At 38.6% G+C, this 25465-nt stretch overlaps 1 protein-coding gene across 4 annotated transcripts in view; it reads left to right on the top strand.

Moving 5' to 3' along the window:
- Window positions 1-9892: 9892 nt before the first annotated feature.
- TBC1D5 (TBC1 domain family member 5) overlaps window positions 9893-25465 on the top strand; it is a 316503-nt gene continuing 300930 nt past the window's right edge. For all 4 annotated transcript variants that reach the window (XM_050970727.1, XM_030227169.2, XM_050970725.1 and 1 more), the window contains exon 1: window positions 9893-10104. The gene's annotated coding sequence lies outside the window, so the exon portion shown is untranslated. The remainder of the gene's footprint in view (window positions 10105-25465) is intronic.

The raw sequence follows: 25465 nt of genomic DNA, 5'->3' as shown, positions 1-25465 counted from the left end.
CCGTCTCGTATAAAGATTTATGATGAGAACAGGACATTTGGTCTCTGCACGACCCTTGATCTCATACACAACTCACTCCAACTGACCCATGATCTTCTGCTGAGGATGAAATTGATAGGCAAGGAGAATCAAGCACATTGAAGTTAAAACTTTTGAGGTCTTTCTTTTTCTTTCTATTTTCCTTGAAAAAACATTGTGCCTGGGGAAGTCAAAAGCAATAGTGTTCAATATTAGGACAGGAACACACATTGGAGATGGGGTGTAACTAAAAGATATATGTTTTCACTTGTCTAGCCAAAAAAAAATTCCTTTGTGTGGTCTTTGAACTATCTGGCGTTGACTGCTAATGTGTACAGATTGACACTTGTACTTTATGCAAGAGAAACTGAGCGTCCTTCTTAAGTTTGTTTGTGTGTTTGTTTGTTGTTTTATTTTATTTTGGGTTTGTTTTCTATTTTGTTTTTGGTTTGGTTTGGTTTGGTTTGGGTTTTTTGGTGTAGACTTGGTAAAGACAGGGAAAGGGGTTACAGGAGGTCATAGAAGACATCACCAGATCTTTAATCAGGTCTCAGTCCCTCCTGAAGGAAGCCTGCCCTTCGATGGCAGAACAGTTTGGTTTCCAACTCTTGTGGCAGGGATCGTTGCATCTCATTGGACAGTTGGCACAACAGTAGATACCCTCAAGATTTATGATAATTTAGCACCATGGGGACTCTACTAACTGCTCATAAGACTGCAGTTGGAATTATTGGATTTCAGTAACAGTTACAGATTTGGCCTTTAATTTAATTTCCAGTGTGCTGTTTTATTTCTGCCTCATCCAGCATGGTGTCAGCAATGCAGGATCAGGCCCTTCAAATTTGCTTACTGACTGCTAATAAAACTCAATGCAGAAATCATGGGTTTGAAGTCAGTGTTTAACTAAAGGCACAAGACGATTTTTCTTAGTGAGAGACATTTTAAAAATGTTTAATGGCTTGACTTCTTATGATCTCAAGAAAATTTTCATTTTAAAAAAAAATGTTATCTGTGAACAAGTGCATTCAGAAAGGAATAGAAGAGCAAAAATAGACTTGTCTTTATGCTTTTATAAAAAAATCAAACATACTGGAATATTTTTTAAAAAAGTCGCATGTGTATGTGCTCAGGGAATATGTTTCATATACCTGGGTATCCTTTTATAGTACAAATTTATGATCCATAAAATTTGGAAGGTTTCTTGATGATGGGAAAGTGACTGACAATGTTACAAGAATGAAGAGATTAGCTACCTGAAGGCTGAGAAAAGAATGTGTTTTTTCACAAGGACTGTGCACAGCAACATTTTTTTATGAAAGAATTCTGTCATACTGAAGTATGAGGAATCTACAACAATCTGGTATTTTGGGCTGAGAGAAGGGAAGGAAAAGAATTAAAGGAAAGAGAAAGCATATGATGAAGAGAAGTTGTCCTACATTTGCTTAGCCAATTCCAGATTTAGAGGATAAAATGGTAGTGGAAAGCCATTTTCCTTTCCCCAAGTCCCCATGAGACTAAATATAAAATTGGAGGACTGGTTTTAGGTTTGTTCTCATCAGTATTGATCAAAGTCATAGCTTAAATAACTCTTGAGACAAAATATACCAGTGTTAAAGTTTCAGCATTCTCCTTGCTCAGAAATGGTTCTAGAGATCAAGTGTTCTCATGGCTGAAATTGCAGAGAACCCCCAGAAAATTCATATATCATTCATTTTCCTAAAAAATCCAGAAGGTGTCTCTTCTTTTCTGTTCTTCACTGCAGATCCTTACAAGTCCTCAGACATTCACCCTTGGATATAGTGAAAAAAAAAGAAAAAAGAAATAACAAAAAATTGTGTTTAGAATTCTAGATCTTGAAGAGGTTTTTGTGTATCAGATTTGGGAAAGATACTAGCATTTTAATTCATTACTTCCAAATTGTTACCATTTAGAGCCAAGGCAAAAAGGAGTCCAATCAGGTTTCTGTTCTCCAGTCTATTCCTTGTTTGTGTCCTGCCCCCCACACGTCCTGTTAAGATATTCTGTGTAGTTTCACTCCTGCAGAAACTACATAAGATCAACAGGAAATAAAAAAAAGCTGTTGAAAAAGTGTAGAAGTATAGAGAGGAATTACAGGAATCGTCTTCAGTTGCCTTCACACTGGAAGATGAATTTTTTTAACTGTCTTCTTTGGCTGACTTTACCACTACAAATGTTTATTCCACTCAAAGAGGAATAGGGCCAGTTCCCTCAGTTCACTCTGAGGGAAAAAAAGAAATACAGAGAGGACAGAAATAAGACAATCTTCCCCTGGCAGCATTGCATAAAGTGTTCTAGAGGAAACAGTTGCTTCATCCCTTCCCAATCTCTCACTGGTTATTACACTGAAATGCACCCCAGACAATCACTATCATAATGAGGTTAACGGATATGATAAATTCAGCAGAAGCATTCTTTGTTTTTGATTGATTTTGTGGCTCTGAAGTCCTAAATTCATCCTTCCCACACTTTACTCTACGATTGAGAAATATTTTTTAGGGCTAATCTGAATATTCATTGACACATGTAAGGCTTTAGTGAAATCTTTGAATAAAAATAGCGGCAATAAAAAGTAATATTCTTTTGAAAACACCTCAGAGAGGGAGTTCCTTCTTTTTCTAGGACACCCCTCTGGTGAAGAAGCATGCTGCTACATCAGATCACCAGAGAAGAAGAGAATGTGCTCAAGCACAGAGGATCCTGTGTACATTTTGCAGAGCTAGAGGGCAATTACTCTAATGTTATTTGGCCCACACAAACACTGTATCAGGAAAACCCCAAAATTTAAACCACATTTTCAGGGCTATAAGACAGAAAAAAGAGTGCCATAAACAATTGGTACTATTCGGTGTACAGTATTTAACTCATTTCATATTGTCAGTGTCCCTTTTAAGAGCCATAAAAATCTTAACAGTTGTGCTGCTGTAGGGCTTACACTTAATTGTTGCAAAAAACAAGTGGGAGTCAGTGTAATGAAAGATGTGCTCCTGCCCTAAAACTCCTTCAGGCACTAAATTAGAGTTCTCCAAAATAGGGCAAGGATTACAACTACCTTTTCTACTTACCAGGGGAGCAATCATTTTCGGCGTGCATAAAAGTCAATGTGCATTTTTTCACCTGTCCATGGGGATATTATTTTATTAAATAAATTCTGGAAATATAAAGATCAAAGTGAAAATGAACATGCTCTTTTTTTTCCCTGTAACTTTTCTTCTAACTTCTAGCTATACTCTACCTGCACACAAGCAACAGTTTCACAGCCCATTATTCTGATCAATGCAAGCTGAGGGAATCTTCTGCATCAAGAACTGAACAGCTGGGAACATGCTTAATTATGTTCTAGGCTGGTGAAACGACAGTATAAAGTAATTATTGGCACAGCACATTAGTGTTTAAGAACAACAGCTTTAAGGTTTAGGGTTAATTTTAGAAAAAAAATTCTAAAGTTGTATGTGGGAAGGGACTGAGGAAAAAAGCTAGCTGCAGAGAAAGAAAAGAATACTGAAGCACTTGGTCAGCAGAACAAGAATAAAAAAGCTGACTGAGATAAAGGTACTCAAACTTTCAGTTTGCTACCTAGGTTTTGGAGGTAGTACTGACTCTCACCCACTCATCCAGCCTTCAGTGCAGCTTCCTTTCTCCCCATGTTCCTGCTTTGCTTCTTTCTCCAATTCACTAGGTTCAGCCCCTGTCCTTTACCAAGTGTCAGCAGCTAGAGAGGAGACCTGTCCCATTGCAGAAGGCTGTGATCAGAGAGGGCCGTGAAGCTCTGCAGGGAGTGGGGGCAGCAGCAGATGTCTACCAGAACCACATGGTCCCTGTCACAATCAAAATGCTTTGCAGTTCTTTAAAATAAATGGGCAAAAGAGACAATTCTTAAAAATTGCCCTTTGAGTGAGCATCACTGGTTACCAAGCACTGAGCACATATTATTATAAGGGGTAAAAGTTCTTTTAATCATAGGCAATTTTTTTTTATTTCATGGAAGTGTGGCTGTGATAGCCTCATGCATGTGTATCTTAACCAGGGCTGGAAAGTCAGGTTTCAGGCACTTTAATCAGGGTAAAGTAAAATAGATTACCCATATAGCAAATTTCAAGTTTTAAATATCAAAATTGAATTGCACAACTTGAATACAAAAAGACTAACCTTTTTCAACAATATTTTTATTTAAAGAATTGTCACTTTCAGCAGAGGAACAGATTTTGCTTAAATTAAAAAAAAAACCAAACAAAATTTTTCCCAAACTTATCATTTCTAAGTAAAGATAGAACCATCTGCCCACTTACACCAGCTGGGTGTCTGGCCATGAATGTCTGATATTTCATGCCAAATTGAGTAGTTATCAATGGTTTATTATTTATTTATTTATTTGCCTACTTACTAAAAAAAATTCTCTCCATACCCAGTTAATTTGCATAGCTGCAATTCCATGTTTTCCCCCTCATTTAATTTTTAATGCACCTGAAGAATATGGTTGCTAAGCTGACCCCCAACTTGAAGTCTAATAAAGTCTCACCATTTCTAGCAGAACTCTAAACAAATGCTGGAAATCAACTGGAGCTTTCAAAAGAACACAAATGTTCATTTATCAAAATAATAATATCAACTGCTATTTGAGTGCTTTATTTATATATCATATGTAAGTGGCTAATCACAAGTAATAGCTGATTATTAAATACAAATGGTTTCTTATTTACATAAATAAGGCTTGTCTTACTTCTTTTGCCAGCTTTGGGTTCCCTGCTAGCCATCACAGACTGTATTGGCAGCCACAGTACCTTCACTGGTCTTGCCAATTTAAGTGGAAATAAATCTGATCTTTATTTTTAAATTGCAATTTAATATTGCTGAAATACACAAGACTGATTTGAAAATTTGTTTTTTTTATTCTGATTTTTTTTCTCAGACCAGCCTTTCCTACACAGCTTGGAGTTTCATGGCTTAGTTCCACTGCCATGTTTACAGACTGATACTTGATCTCATTGCTGCTGTTCCTCAGCACACTGGTGGTACAGAGTCAACGGAATTGTAAAAATTGAAGATTTCATCCCTTGCCAATGCAGAATTTTTATTTATATAGATTGGGGTCTACTTTAATTTTGACTCATTTGGGGACTTTATTCAATACACCAAGGGTTTGCCTAAACAGGGACACTCAGGAAAGTTAATCCAAAGTAATTAAAACAGTGAATTTAAAGTGGATTAGTTAAACCACATTAAACCCCAGTGTGGACTGGGGTTTAATGTGGTTTAACTAATCCACTTTAAATTCATACCTTTAGTTAATTTGGATTAATTTTCCTGAGTGTCTCTGTTTAGACAAGCCCTAAAGCCCCAATCCTGTCAACAATTTATGCACACAAGTATTTGTATGTGATGCACTTAATTAGCCCCGATTCAGGAAAGCACTTAAGCTCTGCTGAAATCAATGGAACTTAAGTGTCAATGGATGGTTTTGCCTGAATTGGGACCAAAGGTACCACATGCAAAAATGTTGCCCTGGTCACTCATATTCACAGGAATCATGGCTTATTTTTGGATGTTCTTAGAAAGAACTTTTTCTGATATCCATTTTATTTTCTTTTTGCCCTTCTCCATTAAATCTTGTATAGCCTTGCTCTACTCTATCCAGTTTCTCCATCTCTCAGTGTGCTGGCCCAACACCACGTTTTGCTGATATGATTCTGTGCTGGTGCACTGTGGGCTACAAAATCAGGTTGGTTTCTTGACATGTTTTAGAGGAAGTCTCACCCATGTCAAATTTTAATTGAGCTAGTCTGGACTACATGATTCCTTTTATTCTTTCCAACAGTTGTTCATCAGTCTTTTTTGTTCTTGCTCACTCAGTTTTCCTTGATTCCTTTAAATTTTTTCAGAACACATTAAGTCATGCCTCTTTGTCAAACTTACATGATGCATTTCATCATGTTTGACATAACTGTCAGTATTTCAAGCTATGCATTTTACTGAGAGAGCAGGAGATGTTTGGTTCTCTACTGGAAGAGATGACCTACTACAGTATGTTGTAGTAGGAATTTGGGACGTGTAATTAATAACAGGAGAATTATACTAAATCGTATCACTTGACATACAGGTTCACAAAGAGCTTAAATAAGTTCCACTAAAACCAAAGATTTTAAAATTACTTAAGACCCATTTGAGTTACGGAGTAAATGTCTATGGCCAAATCTTACTATAATAAGAGGAATAATGCAATTACTCTTTCACACAAGAAGGCTCATGTGGAGAATGAAAAAGACAGAACAAAACTTGTAATTAATTATTCTCCTTATGCTTGGTAAATATTTTTAAATGATGTACAAAAGCAGAATTTAAGAGTGATTAAGTAAAAAGTTAAAAGGGAAATATCAAGCTGACAATGGTGTCAAGCAGATCCTACTGGAAGAAAATGCATCAAGTTTAAAACCAATATAATTTATTCCTATTAGCTGTATACAGAATAATTTGATCGTAGGGTCTAGAAATGACAGAAATACTCCACAAATATTTCCTAGTTTCTCTATGGGAATTCAGTGGATAAAGGAGTGCAGTTTTATTTGACTCATTGGAGAACCTGCAGTCATAAAAACTTTCTTGAGATTTTCTTAAGATTCCTGAGATTTCAAAGTTTCCTGGATTACAGATCAAATACGAAATCCAAACAAGATGCTGTAACATTTTGAAATACAACTAATATGTGTATATAAATACACAGAATACAACTAATATCGTGTGCATATATTTGTACACGCACACAATCATACACACATATACTTCAATAAAAATGCTTTGTATATAATTCACATAAATATATATTAAAAAACTGTGGGAATTTTTATATTGTTTGCATGAGTTAACTAAGAGCAAAAGTCAAGAAATTTTGCCTTATATTTTACTCAATTGGCAAATCTATATTATACTTTTTCAAACTGTATGAAATCATCCTAACTAGTTCATATGCATGTAATGGCTTTATTCTACATCTGATAATGAAGCTGGGCTACCCTCTTTCCTCCAAGGGACAGGAAACTAAAATGCTAGCAAGCAACATATGCATTTTTTGCTATGTATACTGCTTACACATGAGATGTATGTATAAAACATAGCCTGATTACAAACCAGACTACTTATGTGAAGAACCCCACTGAAAACATAACTATATATAAACAAAGATTCTTCATAATTGCAACATACAGCCAAGTAAAATTTTTGAAATATTTATAATCTCAAGAATATTTCAGTAAACACCTAATACAAGAAACATTATTTTCTTCACCTATACAAAGTTTACACACCTCTACTTGTGACTCTGCAGTAGGATGTATTGTGAACATAAACTAAGTAGATTGACCTTAACCCTCCATAATCTTGAAAAAACAGAAATTAGTAAGATTTGGAATTTGTCTTTACTGGTGCATAAGTAGAAAGGATTAATTTCTTCACAATGTTTTAATTTAGGGGTTGAACCTCCATTCTTTCTTAAAATGGCATTCTAAATGTTATGATTAGCCTAACAATTGATTGCCAAAGAAACAAGAATAACTACTTTTGGCAGATTCTGCTGTTGTTTTTCCTGCTGGCTTTAGTTCTAGCTTTTATTTTCCATGGGAAAATTTTCATATTGAGAATACTGAGAGGGCCCAAATCTTTTAAGACATCCCCTAAGCGCAAACACAATTAGATATCCTATGCTCATATAATTATTCCAGCAGTTATTTAGACAACTCGCAATTGCCTGACTTGAGGACTCAGTGGGAATATGTGCCAAAGGCAGGTGCACACTTCCCTTTTTCAAACAGCAGCACAAATCTGCAGGCTTACAAAGAAAAGGTCTTGATACTTTCAATACGAATTCTACCTAATGAGCCCTGTCTATACACCCGATCTTCAACACATTATGTGCCATATAATTCTTCACATTGCCATTTCATCTCCCAAACACACACTATTTTTGCACACGTTCTTACCTAAAATGCACTGTACTGCAAAACAGAAAATAGGAACTTACATGTATTTATAGTGGACAGGTCACTGTGATATATACAGGCTGACTGTAGATGGCTGTATTATTTCTAAACCAAGTGTTATGCCCTGTGTCAACCAAAATTTTATTTTCATCACTGAGCCGTTCAAGTTATTCAAAACATGGTATTACTAGAAAAAAATTACATGCTTAACTGCTTGGCTTTTTTAATATCAAGATCTGCTCTAACATAAAATAAATGTAAGGAGAGACAAATAGAAAACCGTTATTGCAAACAGAAAATGAAAATATGTGTTTGAAATTAATGAATATATGGATATGCAAGGAAATTCTCATGTCTTCATTTGTTTTTTGTCCTGAGCTTTTTAATTTTAAATCTACCAACAATTTAACTTTAAATGGCTCTTTCTACTTTAAACAATCTGATGTAGCAAAAAATGTAAATGTATGGCTGTAAAACACTATCATCAGCAGGCCGGAACATACTTTGGTCTCTCTTTTCTTAATCAAACATCTGGGAATCAAAAACATCTGTAGACTGACATGGAGTTAAGATTTCCTCTCTAAGTGTCTTTGGCAAAACCACATAGATAGGCTGATTATCTTGCCCTGAAATCACCCAAAAAGCAAAAAAAGTTCCTTCCTGGGAATCAAGGGAATTGTAAGAAGTATCTTCTGAGATTAGATACCATACATTCATCATGCAATTGTTATTAAACTAAAAAAGTTTTATGCCCATATCATTTCTAGGTGTATCTTGGATTGATCATCTTTCTTCCTATGTTACCTTGTAGTATGTTCTAACAGTCAAGCATGCCAGTTTTAGGCTTATTTTTCCAGGACTCAGGTTCAAATAATATTTCTGCTTCAGGTACATCTACAATGTGTATGTCTCTAGTGTCCACTTTTTGTGGTGGTAATTCCAAAGAAAAGCCTGGATACCCAGCGCATCCTCACACATAATGAGAAACTGCAAAGCGGTCACAAGGAGCAACCTAAGTTCCAAGGTTACAAGGTGCTTCACGTCACCTTCATACACTTGCATAAACGCACCCCTTGCAGGCTGTTTTTGCAAGAAAAATGAACTCTTCAATACTTGGGGCTCCTCTGTTCACCTCCCCTCATGACTTTTAATGAAGGGTTGATGCCAAGCAAGCAGCACGTTTACCGATTTTCCAAGCCTTAAGTAAGAGACCTTTGTGACTGATCTCAATCGCGGGTCAGCGATGCAAGCGTGCCTTGGGAACCGAGGCGATTGTCCAGCGAGCTGCTGCCGGCCCGCAGGGCCGTGCTCAGCGACCCCGCTGCTGGGGCCGAGGAGCGCCCGGCGGCCAGCACCCACCTCCGGCCGCCCCGAGCTCCAGCCGAGCACTTGACTCCTTCCACCAGGACGTTTCCCAAGCGGCCTGAACCCGGCCAGCCGCTCCCAAGGAGCGATGTTACAGACCCACTTTCAATTACCTTCCTTTAAAGCCCCTTGCGCCCACCCCTCACCACGCACTGCGTGACTGGTAACTGCACTCTACGCACGCTTTATGTAAATACAAACAGATCGGGCTTCCTCAAGAGGCCGAAAGGCCCCGAAGAGCCGCAAACCCTTCCGTTTTCGACCGACCCCGCCGCCCTTCTGCTGCTACCCAGAGCGGTGGCGAGAAGCGGGCGCCGGCCGAGCCGCGAGGGCAGCCCAAGCTCGCCCTTCCCCTTCCATCAGCGTCCCGCAGCCCCGAGGCACAGGCAGCTGGGAGCCGGCACCGGGAGCTCGGAGCAGGAGCAAGGAGCAGGCGCCGGGCGGCCGCGGGCTCGGGCGCCTGCGCGGCGGGAGCGGGGCGGCGCCACCGCGAGTCCCCGCGGGCGGGCAGGGAGCCCTTCCCCTTTCCTTCCCTTCCCCGGGTCTCCCCCACCGCCTCCCCCTGCCCCGCGTCCCTCGCAGGGCGTCGGGCCGGCACGGGGGTCTGTGCGCCGCGCCGAGCCGCAGGGAGGGAGGGCGGGAGGGGAGGAAGGAGGGAGGCGGGGAGGGAGAGAGAGAGAGAGAGAGAGGCTGAGCCAGATCTTCATGCCACTGCAGGCAGCAGCAGCAGCAGGTAAAACCAGCCCCAGAGCATCTGCTCCCTTTCACCCGCTTGCCCCCCTCCCCGCCGGCCGCCCCGCAGCCGCAGTGCGCCTCCCCGAGCCCCGGACCCCGCCGAGCCCCTTTCCCGGCCGTCAGTGGCGGCAGCGGGGCCGGGGGGGCGCCGAGGCCTGCGCGCCCCGCGCCGCCGCCGCTCCTCGGCCTCTCCCGCCCTCCTCCCGCGGGGTCCCGCCGGGAGCGGCGGCGGCCCGGGGCGTGCCGAGGGCAGGTGATCCCCGGCAGGGAGCTGTGCAACCTCGCTGCCGGGAAGTGAGAGCAGAGAGGGAGGAGGAGGCAGATTTGTCACAAGGTTTCCCCCTCTGGTTTGGTTTGTTGGCTTTTTTTTTTAATTGTTGTTGGTAATTCCGATGGCTGAAGAGGGAAGTTGAAGGTCTTCATGGTTCTTTTAATTTTGTATCCCTCCAGGCCTTCAAAAAAGAATTTTTAGAAGCAGCTTGCGTTCCCTTCAGTTTTCCCTGCCCCAGAGCCTATCTGCCTCCCTGCTCTCACCTACCTGACTCAGTCTGTGCTACCTGTCCATTGCCATCAGTGGTAGATGTTTAACCATCACACGTGTTTTTCTTTGGGATACAGCAGTTCAAGTGGTGTACAAGTTTGCATTTCTGTGTATGGGCTGCAATTAACACATTTTAGCTGTTTGAGAGTTTCATGCAGTGAGATTGCTGTACTGTACCCATCAGTAGTTCAGTGTAGCTACATGCCCTGTGGTATTACACATCCTGGAGACTTTATGGTTTGCTTTTAAGAAACATTTGTTCCATCGTGCTGGCATAGCATCGCTTTGGTGGCATACTCATGAAAGAGGTATACATGTGAAAGAATCATATACAAAATGTACTGGGATGGCACTTGGGAAGAAAGAATACACTTCTAGCTCTGCAACTCAGCTCCATGGTATTCATTCCCCGCTTGACTCTCAGTAATTCCTGGTTACCTTCCCTTACAAAACTCTGAAACTTGGTTAAAAAGCACCACATAAGTCTCTTCAGAGACTAAAGAAACTTCATTGAAGTTGTTATATGTCAGTTTTGTTACTTGTCACACATTAGTTCAGCTATTTACTGATAATACTTAGTGGAAACTAAAGATTCCAAAATACATTCCAATTATATGTGGGCTGATTGTGTTATTGCAAGTATTTTTAAGAATTTGAGGTTCATGAAATATTCAGTTGAATTAGTCCTAGATCCTATCTCTCTCTAAATCATCATCCACTGTTACAGTTGCAACTCAGAGGTTGAAATACTGTAAGATCTAAAACTGGGCAATAAGAAAATTACACTGTTTGTGGGTGATCATGGATTCCATTTTTGAAACCAGTCCTTTTTTTGTTGTTTGGTTAGTGTAGTAGCTGTAATGGTGAGTTAACACAATTGTGATTACCAGTTGTTAGACTTATTTTTTTTCTTTACTGACACACGTGGCCCACGTTTGACCTAAATGCGGTACCCGTAAGTGTCATATGGATGTATATAAATAGTAGCGATTGCTGAAGTTGTTAAAATTAATACTGTGTTGAAATCAAAGTTCAGATGGTCAGGTAAACAAACAGAGCCTATTCCAAATAAACTGGTGAATTTCAAAACTTTTTTTGTACATTTTCTTACTTGAAATTGACAACTTTGCTATTGAGCCAGCAACTGGAGCTGTATGGGCTGCGAACCTACATGGTGAATTTCAGTGCCTAGCAAAGTATGAGAACATGAGCAATTGCTGGATGTGTTAAGTGCATACTGGAAAGATGGTGCATTTTTCCCCCCTCAGATTATATGATGGCTTCATAATTTAGATACTACAGATTTGGTAAATTCCTGTGAAAACTGAACATTAGAAAAAATACTAATGGCATCCTTTTGTCAGTGAGATGAAAACAAGAGGCTGTTTTCAGCTTTTTGGATGGAAAGGCGACTAAGGCTTCTACTGGTAGCTTTGGTCAATGATTAATTAAACTGATGAGATTCATGCATGTTTTACTTCATTTTGCCTTCTTGTAAATCTGAGAAAAGCCAGAAACTTGATGTTTATAAGCGCTTTTTCTTTTTAAACTGCAATATTAGCAAAGCTTACTTGCTGCACAAAATTGGTTCAGAGGTTTTCTGAAAGTACTTTGCCGCCTGTGAGAAGGGCAGTTACCTTTGAGAAATATAGGTGAAAACATTCCTTTCACATTTTTCCTTCTTTATATAACCATGTTGGCTTTACTTGAACATTGTGCCTTTCTCTTTTGTTTGCACTTGAATGTTTTAGACTTTGTTACCTCGTACTGATGTGCAAGAAAAATGTGATTTGGTGTAAATGTGTTATACATTCTCTGCCTCCCTATGATTTATGCTAATGTAGAGATCATCTTTGCTGTCTCCAGGTTGTTGTTGCTATTACAACTTCATTTTTCACTGGGGAAGGGCTGTGCAAAGAACTGGTTTACACTTTGCCCTGAAAGGAATTCTGTTGATGAAGTCTTAGAAAGTTTACTTCATGCTCCATCCTTAGGAGTTTTATCTTAAACTGTTAGGTATGCTGCTGTAATTGACAACAGCTGTTGCTGAGAATTGTGGAGGATAGACAGTTTCTAAGATAATCAGTTCCTAGTCCATTGGAGCCTTTCTTGATTAGCACGTGTAAGAGCATTTTGGATCAGGAGCCAGTGATGTCTGCTGAGTGCAAATGTGGTATGTTATCTAAACTGTTTGACTTAGGCTCTACACTGCCCTGAAGCAAATAAGCTGTAGGTTTTGTGTGCTTTTTCTTCCGGCCCAGGAAAGGGCCCAAAGCAGTTAAGTCTGTAGTCTATAAAAACACACATCCACATCGTTGGATGATCTGTGCTTTCAGAGGAGGAGGAGGAGGAAGAGGAGGAGGACTGTTAAACATGATAGAAGGAGTTGCTTGACTGTGTTTGGTTGTTACGTTGATGAGACTTGAACTCTGATTTTGACCTCCAAAAGGTATAGCTGGTACCATTTCCAGCTTTTAGGAAGGTTGTTACTGTGGTGTTTGTTTTATTTAAGAATGTTTTTATCACTTAACCAAGTGACATTATTTTTCTGACGTTGCAACTTCAGTGATAACTGCTTTCACAAAAAGGACTTGAAAATAATGGAGTTTGAGGTCCCCCATTATAATCTAGTAATTCCTTCTCTTTTTAATTGAGTAGAAGAAAACGTGGTTTCTCTGAATCTTACCTAAATCCATGTGTGACAGTCCTTGAGGAGAAACAGTTGACCATATTTGTGACTGTGACAGCAAGAGCTGAGTTGGAGCAGTTAGTCAAACTACATCTGGACTTTGGAGATGAACATTGAACATTTAGCATTTATCTAGCATAAAAGCTGATGAGTTACCAGATAGAATAGAAATGGGTATTCTGCCTCTGTTAATGGTTAGATGTAGATTTCCCAAAAGCACTGACTCGTAACATGACCTGAAGTCTCTTTGGAATTACTTTGAGAATACTGGGAAGAATCAGGTGTTACTGATACTGAATTGAATGCAACAGAAATGAGACAGTACCATGGTGTTCTATTTAAAACCCCCAACATTATCCTTCTGTACTATTTAATTTGGAGGGGTTTTATTCTGCTAATGGGCTGGCAAATTGTTATTTTAGGTTATTAAAAACTGTTACTACCATGCTACTAATTAATCTAGTTGTGTATGTGAAAAGTTCATGTGCTTTCTGGAGTTGACTTGCATTAAGTACTACATCTATCTTAATACATGAGCATTTCACCTTAAATGTATTACAGCATCAGTTGTTTTCTCAATGTGTTTGATTTCTGAACTTCTGGTGGGCTAAGGGTTTTTTTTGTTTTGTTTTGCCTTTTTTTTTTTAAAGTGTATCAAGATACTGAGAATCTACCATTTACTTTTCTGGATGACTTGTTTCAATGATTCATCTTTGCCACTATTTAAAAATAAGGCATGCAATTATTGTTGGAATACATTTGAATGCATCTGTCTTTCCTTAGTTCTTGTTATCTCATCTGAATTCTCTATCATATCAGATTGCCTTAAACTTGATTCGTCCCTTTGACACTGTGTTTTCACTCCTCTGCATGGTGGCAGTCCCTAGCATTAAAGACACATACAGAGTTTAAAATACATAGTTTTAAAAGAGCATCAGCAGATCAAAGATTTGCTGGGCTGACTACTCTAGGACTCTTGAGATAAGTTTAACAAGTATGCTGATTTAAAATGTTTTTCTCACAGTGTTTTTTAACATCTGATCTGGAACATCTGCTTAACAAATGAGTTGGAAGGAAAATCAATATAATGTGATACAATTATACCATTTTGAATCATTCCAACTATAGAATGAAAGTATTTATTGACTATTTTTGATCTGTCCTAACAGTTTTTAACACTTGTGCCACCTCTGTCTTGTTATGGGCCTCTGTTATTGTTGAAGTGGGGTTTGTTACCAACACCCTTTGTGGTGTCATGGCTGGATGTTTTGTGTCTCTCACTTTCTACACTCTGCAACAGTAGTTTATACTGATGGTGATCCAGGCTCCCCTGTTCAGAAGTTGTCGATCCTGCTTATTTTTTTAATTTGCTTTTTAATATTTTTTTTTTAAATTTACATGTTGAGGTCTTGAGAAACTATGCTGAGCTGTAGCCAGAACTGTACAAGATTCGTCCTTTTGCTAGCTGTAGAATTGCCTGACCAAGGATAAAAGCCATTAGAGATGTTTCTGTTTTCATGTTTTTCTAAGATTTTTCTTCCCAATTAATTTTGTTCATAACACTTTTTTGCTTCTGAAAGTTTAAAAACTCAGGAATATGAGCATTGTTGTGCGTTATATGTTTATATAAAACTCAGTAATCTCTATTTGGCTATGTAATTTGATCATGATCAGAAATTATTAGGCTATGTCCAGTGTCTACTCCAGTGACTTACTCATTGTAGCTAATTAAGTGGAGTATATGATAATTCCTTTGGTTATGGTGAGTGCTGTTAGAAAACTGCTGCTAATAGTTTTAAAAAACTGATGGTTTTGCTGTTGACAGCTTAAGATCCTGAGATACTAGGTTTCAGTATTAAATACTTCAGTTTGACCTTTTTCTTTCAACACATTAAAAATACGGTTTACCGAAAGAAAAAATCCTACTGTTCTCTAGTTTGAGATGATGGTCTGTAACAGTCCTCTATTATCACCACCTTCTGAGTGAGCTGGTGTATTTAACCCTTAGGATCACATGCAGTCAGGATTCTTTGGTTCTGAATTATGAGGTAATGAATGTTTCAATGATGTTTCTTGAAACCTGATTGTGGCTGCTTCATAATTAATGTTGTTTTCATGTAGTTTCTGGGTTTTACACAAGTGGGCCTTTGGCCTTTTCTGTTTGGGAAGAAGTACAGTTGTGTGATGCACATGGAGAATAGACTTGAATTTAGGGAACAGATGGAAATTTTTGAAAGTTTTAAAGAATATTTCTGTAACTGTAGAAGTAAATTTTTGGCATTTAGACTTCACTGTAATGTTAGTGTAAGAATTGTACTTGCTGTCAGATGATTTTTCATCCAGGCCATTGTTTTGTGAAGTTACTTCATTTAAAAGTTACCAAAGTTACTTCCCAGTTGTGGATTAACTGCTATACCATGGAGCTCCTCAAATTCTTGTAAATTTATAAGGGTTTACAATGCTGACCCCAAGTTTTGTTAGACATAATAATTTTCTTGATAGTTAATTTTATAATTTTATATTTTATTTTATGTTTTCAATATCCATGGTAATATCTAGTTATTTTACAAATTTTGCAGTGCTGTGTTTATAATCTACCTTCCCAGTGTCATGCTCAGCACCCTTTCCTCAATTCTTAGAGTAGCTTGATGCTCAGTCATTACTTGAGCAACAGTGATAATAATTTCTTATCTGCTATGCTTTAGATGTGTCAACAAGCCGTTTGATTTGCCAGCATGCTGGCCATTTAGTTATACTTTGTAGCTTCATTTATTTCACATAGTGTTGATGAAGATGATTGTATTCTGGATCCTGATATTTCCATTAACAGTGCTGGATGTGACCAGTGGCTCCTGCATCCAGTATTAAGTGGATAAGAACACTCTTTCCTCATCCCCTTTTTTTTCCTACCTGTCATTGTTCAGAGTAATGAAACATTTATATCTGGTAAAAGATCTGTCTATATTTTACTGATTGAAGTCTGACAAGCTGCATTGTAGTTATATTTTCAGATCTTCCCCAACAGATTCTCTTTCAAAATTAATATTATTCTCTTTAAAAGTTACTAGTTTTTTTATCATCTCTGCCTTAAAAGTTTTTGTAAGTGTTCCCACTGACCTTTCCCATGTAAGTTGGACCTCTTTTAAAACTAGACTTTCAAGCCTTAGGTGGTGTGTTTCATGTTTATTTCATTATCATGCTTATATCAGCATGCTTGCTTGCAGTATAAAACTGAATAAGAAGATCCAGTGTCAAGTTGATACTTTGATTTCTTGTGCCTTGTTATTAACTAAACTTTATCTGGGTTATTCATGATTAATGTTTAGTAGTTTTGTAGAGCATTTCATCTATAAATGAAAATAGCATTAGTATATTTCAGTGAGAGGAAAGTGACTTAGTCAAGGCCAAACAACAACTCAAAGGAAAATATTCAGTAAACTCAGATTTTATCCTATCTCATCACTGCTAATACAGGAGTGCATTGTAAAATATTGAATAAATCAGAAATTTTAAATGCATTGGTTAAATGGGAGAAATGAAAAGTAATTTAAACATGTTAAATAGTAAGCAGTGTAAAAGAAGTTTGATAAGTAGAATGAAAGAGTAAACATAATAGAGAACCTGCTAAATCTACTCTGAGCAAGATATAACTGACCTCAGCAAGTTCAGAGGAAGACCGCAAAGATGATACAGAGAGCTGGAGCACCTCTGCTATGAAGACAGCCTCGGAGAGCTGGGGCTGTTCTGCCTGGAGCAGAGAACACACCAGGGGGGCCTTAGGGCAGCTTTCCAGGATGCAAAGGAGGCCTGCAAGAAAGGTGGAGAGGGATTTTTTTACAAGGGCGTGCATTGGATGGAACAAGGGGCGATGGCTTCAGACTGTAATAAGTTAGCTTTAAATCAGGTGTTAGGAAGAAATTCTCTATTCTGAGGGTGGTGAGGCACTGATGCAGGTTGCCTGGAGGACTTGTGGGTGTTCCCTTCATGGACATGTTCCACATCAGGCTGGGTGGGGTCCTGAGCAGCCTGGTGTAGGGAAAGGTGTCCATGCTCAGGGCAGGAGAGGTTGGAACTAGATGATCTTTAAGATCCCTTCTGACTCAAAACAGCTCTGGGTTTCTGTGATACAAGGAAATAGATCTAATGCTTATGGGACAAGTGGAAGTAAACATTTAGTGCACTTGTCTTAATGTATATCTGATAAGATACTTGATGACTGTGCTGGGAATGATAATGGCATTATTAATTTCTTTAGTGAGACGAGTGGCTCTCTGCTGGTACTCATGTTTGTTTTGTATGTCCTACTTCCTGTAAAACTTACCTATGCTTTCAGAAAAGTGACTTGAGCACCTGCTGAATATACAGCCTGTTACTTTTGTCACCACCACATACTTAAAAAATGTGTGGGAGCTTTGCTTGTTTTTCAGTTATTCATGAGACAGTAGCATAGTGTTTCTCCTCCTTTGGGCCTGACTTATTTTGAATTCACATCACTTACACTTAAGCCTATGATGCTAATAAATATACACATTTTGGGGAGGAGTTAATAAATTCAAATACGTAATTGGGCAATTCTTATACATATCTATATAGTTTGATTTGGTTTTTTCAGCCTAAGCCAGGTGCTGCTTGTAACAATACCTTTTGAAGTTCATTATACCCCATAACATTTATGTACAATGTGTTGAGGAGTCTAGGCTAATGGGACAAAGATTTGAACTTCTTTGAGCTGTAGATTTTCACTGTAAATTCATGTTTGTACGTAAAACTTATACTGGTTGTTTCTGCCAGTTTTTGTGCTTCATGAAAATATATAACAGATAATTTTCAAGTTGTTATTTTCAAGTATGCAGAAATCTGGATATCTGTAAATTTAATTTTTGTGACTGGTTGAAAGAACAGTGAGTGAGTGCAAGCAGTGGAAAGTGCAACAGGCAGGAAGTTGCTGACTTCCTGTAATAAGAGGAAATTTATGTCCCAGTCAGTGGAAAGGTTTCTTCCAAATATGAGTGGAATATGTACATTGTTCATAAAACACATTTAAAGCATTCAGTCAGAAATTGGTGCCTTGAGAAACAAAACCAAAGGAATCAAAAACCCATCATTTTAAATTGTCAAAGTGTCTGCATTACTGTTAGGATTTGTTGAATTTTTTTTCAAGTATACGTTTTAAAGGAAGCGGCCAGTGAGAATTAAATGAGACCGTTTTATAAATGAGAGTAAATTTCACCTTTTGTTTGTGAATTTACTTCACAGTTTTCTGGAGAAACACATCATTGTGAATTTTTTTGAATTCTTTGGAATTTTTTGTTGGTATTTGGTGTATTACTTTAAGTAAGTTTGTTTCAGGAAGTTCTCTTTTCAAACTAAAAATCCTTTCCTATATAGATTTGTAAAAAAAACTGTAAGGCGGTATAAATACTGTATACTTGGTCCCTTTCTTGTGAGATTACCTTCTGTAGTCAGGATCAATTTCACTTAGTAGAAGGGTAGTTTGATTTTTGGATTTGTGCTGTAGTCCTAACTCTAACTCATTATACTTCCCATGAGTCTTGATTTGCAGATTGCTTGATTTAGGTGCGAGATGATAATTGAGGCTCCACTGCAAGTCAGGGAATTGGAAAGAGATTTTATGGGATAGATGAAATGAGATATGTCTAAGATAGGATGTGCCTGCTGCATTTTCAGCTGATTGCCAGTTGCTTGTGGTCGCTTTCATACTACACATTTTTCAGAAATGTATATGGACACAAGCAGCTCGCTGATTACTTTTGCTTCCCACCCTACACCACTGAAGTTGATGGCTGATTTGACACACCTTCAAGATGGAGTTTCAAATTTCAGTCTGCAGAGATGGAAAAGCTGCCCAGTCTTTTGTCTTTTACAACTTTTATCTTGAGCCTTAAGTACATTCTTTGGAGTGAAGTGTGGGGAGTTAAGTACCTGAGAAGAATTGAAGCATGTATTAGACAGGTACAAGTTAATGTTAATTCTTAATAGCTATAGATGATGATGTCAGACATCTATTTGGTGCAGTCATGCTGTCTTTACCCACAAATTCAGAATCAGTTTATCACCAGGTTCAGCCCTTACAGAACTGAGTGGGGAGGAGCAAAGGACAGCAGCTACTGTCACTGAACATAGAGCTCCACTTTGACATTTTGCACAGCTGGGCTGGATTGAGGTACTTGTACAAAATGTCCAAGTGGCACTGTCAGCTGTTACAAATACTGCTAAGATGCTGTGTTACTTTATTGCACTGCTGTGCACTCTGAAGCCTCAGTGGTTGGTAAAAGTCCTGACTTGTTTTTCATATGTTAAACATTTTTGTTCTTGTCTTTAGCGATTTTTTTATAAATTGTCAAAATTCTTGTATATTAGAAGAAAAATATGTAGTTCTACCTATAAGTCAATATTCAAGTACTCAAAACTGTCATATGCCAGGAATTAGAGCATTAGAACTGTTGCTCTTTCATTGCTGTTGGGGGGAGACTAGATTTTTACATTAATTTACAGTAATAGAGTATGATCAGTCATGGTTATAATTTCCACTGTGAGTAATTTTATCTGAGAAGAGGACAAATGTGGGCTGAGTGAACATCATTTTACTACTTGTAACATCTTACCAAGATTGGGATAAAAGTGTATTGTTGAACTCATATAATTTTTGTGTGTTGACTGGAGTGCTTAGTCTTGTAGAGCTGCTGTTAATTATCATTTAGTCCCTAAGCATATTAGATACCTTCTAATACAGATAGTCAGTCTTTTGCCAGTGTTTTGAATTAGCTTTCAGTGATACTTGGGGTAATCATGCATTTTCTGTTACACTCAAAATTTTCAGACTCATCCAGTCCTCCTCCAGAAGTAATGGATCAGCCTAGGTCAGGCCACATGAGCTTGAGAAAGAACAATGTGTGGATAGAAAGTGGAGGATGACAAGGACTTAAATAAGAGGCCTAACAGGCCTTTTTTCTTTATTTTTCTTTTTTTTTTTCTCTTTTTTAGCAAAGAGCATTTGCGCTTTGCTAAAAATCATAGATCCCTCTTTCCTTTTGCTGTTCTACTTTGCCCTAATGCTTGCACCCATAGACTTTCATAAGCATGAAAGAAGCTAGCATTCTTTTAAGATTCCACCTTCTGGAAACATTGGTTAAAATCAAATCCAACAACGCAGAAATGTGTTGAACTGGTCATTACTCTTTTTTATTTTGTTTTTTTACAGAATATGTCTCAACACTGTTTTCCTGATTTTTGTGCATGTCAAGCACATGCTTCTGTGTTTTCAAACCATGAGGAGATGCAGCTGCAACAGAAATAATTGTAGGGTGGTGTTGTGGTTTAACCACAGTAGACAGCTCAGCACCACATAACTGCTCACTAGAAAAGAGATGCAGACAAGGAAGAACAAATACACTCCGAGTAAAGATACAGCATTAGGCATTGAAATAGGCTGCACTGGCCCACTGTGTTTGTAGTAGTAGTGGAAGACAGACTTCTGAAGGGGTTTTTATTCATGTTGTCTTCCATTATTGTATGATGGTGTGCAAGGATAAAGATGCAAACAAGAAGAAGAATGTAAAATTGCTGATGAGGAGCTTGATCATTCAGGAGGACTGTCTTTACAGTTACTGAAAACTTTGGCTACCAGTGAGATGAGCATTTCACAAACTGCATTGCATGGGTTGACTGGGAGGCAAATTAAATCTCATGAGTAAGTGGGGTAAATGAGAATCTTTGATGTATACGCAGGTTGACTCTTATATGTATAGATCTTATAGAAAACAACAGGAAGAATGACGAAGTTTTAGATGAGATCTGAATATATTGGAAAATGAAGAGGAGCTAATGTAGACCTTGCTTTGAACCTGAGTGGTGAAAATGGTGACAGAGATGTATTTGATAGTGAGAGGGAAAAGTGGTCAAGGATTTCTCATTTGTCTCAAACATTCAATTCACTTTAGAAAGAAATATATCTGTAGCAGTACATTACATTAAGCTGACACTCCTTCTGATGTGCTCAGTATACCATCTACACTATTTCATCTAAAAAAACCTACTCAAGTTGCCAGCAAGTCTCCAAATTGCTAATATGGTATTTCAGCTAATGTTTCTTAGTTGCCCTGACCAGACAACTCTCAAAATTACTATTCAGGTTAACTTCAGAGTAAGTGAAGGTTTGGGTAGCAGTTTCATTTTTTCAATGTGAAAGAATTTGTCTTTGAAAGTCCTGAGTTACATTTTGCAATGATTTCTTCATTGTAATGTATCCTGAACTGACAGCAATAAATTAACTGATATTTCGCTTGAGACTAATTCCTGTTTACAGTTAAGAATTTTGCTTGGTGAAATGTTATGGCCATGCCAATTTTATTCTTGTTTATTTTGCTTAGTTTTGAAGGAACTGAAACCACTGTCAATTCCAGAATTTTGTTTTAGTAGCTATATCTGTGTATAGCATCCACTGGATATTGTGACTTTCAGTGTAGTCCCTCTTGATATACTAACCTTTTTTCTATACCTTGAGATACATTTCTGTAGTTTCACTAATTAAACTGAATGTTTCAAAGTATTTTTACTTTGTTGTGACATTGTATTTTCCTTAGGCTGAGGCCTCAGAAACTGTCCATTCCTCTCAAAGTCCCAGCTGCCCTTGTGATACAGTGACTTGAAGTCACAGGTAAAAGAAAACAGTGAAGTGAAAATGAAATGCAAGTAGACTTTCTAATTGCCTGTACAGGTAAACAAACAAACAAACAAACAAATCTAAGTAGTATCTGTCATCCTTCTTAAGTGAGAAATGGTTTATCTTCCATGCTGGACATTTGCTTTCGTATCTTCCTTTTAGAGCTCTAGCTGTGCCATCTGTCTTCTTCAGTGTTTCTGAAGTGGAGTGTCTTAGAGCAAGAGCTCAAAGTTCAACACCCTGCTGTAACCTCTGTTGTCTGTGACAGCTGGTCACAGATCATCTGACTGCCCTGAGCTGTGCTAGGCATTACTGCATCCATGGGCATGTATAAATTACAACAGTCCTTGAAAGAGTGTTTATTTTATTAATACTGTGATAAAAGCAATAAACTGAACAAAGAAACCCACAAACTTCCTGTGTCCTAAGCTGACCTGATCTCTTGAAGAGAATTGCTCTATGACCTCTCAAATTGAGAAGGTCTGACATGGAGTGTAGCTGCCCCTTATTAGTGATGCAGCTGCATCTTGATGGTGGAATCACTCTAGGTCTAGAGGGAATGTCAACGATAAAGTGAGATTGAAGCTGAATTTTTGTTTCTCTCCGCCCATTTGAAATTTGAAATGCCTTTCAGCAGAAATAGGACAAATTTTTGGTAACCATGAGAGGCTCCTCAGTCTCTGCCCCATTGTAAGTGTTGTGATCCCACCAAATGACATTTGGCAGGAAATCTAAAAGGAAATATGTGTCACCAAGTATAAGCAAATAAACCCCAAAACTGAACTAGGTTGGAATCGATACATCTGTATTTAGTCCCAGTCTATCGATTATGCACAATGGAAGTCTTAGGCTCAACATGGCTTAAAACAAGCACCTTCACTTTGTTCGGTTGGATGTCCTCTAATTGAGTTCTGCCCAAAACTGAATTCTCTTTTTGCTTTGATTTTTTCATTATACACCTGATTATCACACTTTTTAATGTTCAGTAAGGCTGGTATAAGGCCAGTTGGTAATGTGTTGCTGACTAGGAAAAATGTTTTTCATTCATTAATTGAAATAGTCATACATGTACTTATGCATTTTTGACCACTCAGCTGTGGTGGATCTTATGTCAGTCAATCTGTCTTGCTTATGACAGTTCATGAAATGTGTTTCAGGTACCGCCTGTTCTCTTAATTCTCTTGAGAACTAAAAAAAAGAGAAGTTGTTCATTTTTTCGTTTACATCTCTTTCATAAAGCCATGGTAGGTGCTGGGAGATTTTCAGTATTTAGTCAGTATAAGAGGTTCTGTGCATACATATAAGCATTTTAAAATTCTATATCAGATATGTAAACCTTATCTATATGCATACTATTATAAGCAAATTATCTCTTTGCTTTCGGTGAATCTTGATCTTACGAAGGTGTCTGAAACATTCAGGCCAGAAAACTGCTGCCATTCCTAAACAGCATCGAAATGTACATGGGAAAAAAAGGCAAGAATTACTGTTCTGTTCACCACATGAGCTTTCTTTACTTACACTGGTACTGCTGCCATAGGTCATTAGGATTTCCTACAGTCCTGCAGCTGGACTGCAGTTATTATCAGGGAAAGGTTCTTCAGCCAGAGGATGGTTGAGCGCTGGAACAGATCCCCAAGGTCACAGCACCAAGCCTGACAGCATTCAAGAAGTGTTTGGACAGCACATGGTGTGATTCTTGATGTGTCTTGTGCAGGGCCAGGAGTTGGACTCAGTGACGCATGTGGGTCCCTCCCAAATCAATATATCATATAGTTCTGTGATTCTAAACTAAACAAAGTTTTGAAATTCACAGAAATAAATTAGACCTGCATTTATTAAGAACTTTGTATCTTAGTTTTAATTCTACATCTTACTGACTTGAACAGGTTTACAATCAGTGAAGTGGGAATTTTTATTCAAGGAGTCTCTAGTTCAGCATGTGAAATAAAGGAGGATGAATGAATAACTAGGGCTTTGAATGGTTACTGGCTAATAATTAAACACACAGCTATCTTGATAATCCTTGAATGATGTAAACTTCACTTTGTCTTGTCATGTGACTAGTAAATAGACATGCAGCAGATTTAATTTTTCTTTTTAAGATCATGTGAAATTTGTATTTCATAGTAGCACTCTTTTGACCCTGAAGATAATCCTGTATAATAAAAAATACGAAATTCACATTACATTTTCTAATGTATTTATGTTTTTTTTCATTATTAAAAGTACAGAAGATTGGTAAATACAAGATATAAAAATTACATGGGCATTATTTTTGCTGTTTACAGTTGACTTGGTTTTGTGTTTAGATTTTGGATTTTAACTGATCTCATTAGGTGAGCTATTTTCTTTTTATAGTAAGCGTTGTTTGCATTGTGTGTGCAAATTTAAGGTTAAAAAGTGCAAATTTAAGGTATTTGTCTTGAATGCCATCATGGTATGTATGGGACAACCTCATGATCAGACCCAGCCAGTATGTGTTTATGAAAAGGCAAGTCCTATTTGACCAACCTGATCTCTCTTTATGACAAGGTGACCTGCTGACTGCATGAGGGAAAGGCTGTGGATGTTGTCTACATAGACTTTAGGCCTTTGTCATTGTTTCCCACAGCATTCTCCTGGAGAAACTGGCTGCTTGTGGCTTGGATAGGCTGATGCTTCACTGGGTAAAAACAGGCTGGCTGGCCAGGCCCAGAGAGTGGTGATGAATGAAGTTACATTCAGGTGGTGGCAGATCACAGTGGTGTATCCCCAGAGCTGAGTAGTGGGACAAGCCCTGTTTAATACCTTTATCAAGGGTATGGATGAGGGGATGGAGTACACCCTCAGTAAGTTTGCAGCTGACATCATCTTGGGCAGGAGTGTTGATCTGCTGGAGGATGGGAAGGCTTTACAGAAGGATCTTAACAGGCTGGGCTGAGGCCAATGGTCTGAGGTTCAACAAGGCCAAGTGCCAGATCCTGCCATTAAGTCACATCATCCCCAGGCAGTGCTACAGGCTGGGGCAGAATGGCTGAAAGCTGCCTGGAGGAAAAGGACCAGAGGATGCTGGTTTACAGCAGCTGAACATGAGCCAGTGTGTGCCCAGGTGGCCAAAAAGGCCTCTGGCATCCTGGCCTGTATCAGCAGTTGTGTGGCCAGCAGGACAAGGGCAGTGATTGTCCCCCTTCACTTGGCACTGGTGAGGGCACACCTCAAATCCTGTGTACAAGAAACACATTGAGGTCTGGAGTAAGTCCAGAGAAGGACAGTGAAGCTGATGAAGGGTCTGGAGTGCAGAGGGAGGAGTGGCTGAGGGAGCTGGGGTTGTTTAGCCTCTAGAAAAGGAGGCTCTGGAGAGCTTTATTGCTCTCTACAACTACCTGGAAGGAGGGAGTGTGAAGGTGGGAGTTAGTCTCTTCTCCAGGTAATGAGTGATGGGACAAGAGGAGACACCCTCAAGT

The sequence above is a fragment of the Serinus canaria genome, chromosome 2, assembly GCF_022539315.1.
Source record: "Serinus canaria isolate serCan28SL12 chromosome 2, serCan2020, whole genome shotgun sequence".
Taxonomy (NCBI): domain Eukaryota; kingdom Metazoa; phylum Chordata; class Aves; order Passeriformes; family Fringillidae; genus Serinus; species Serinus canaria.
Note: the sequence above shows the minus strand (reverse complement) of the source record. Positions and strands in the feature narration are given on the sequence as shown.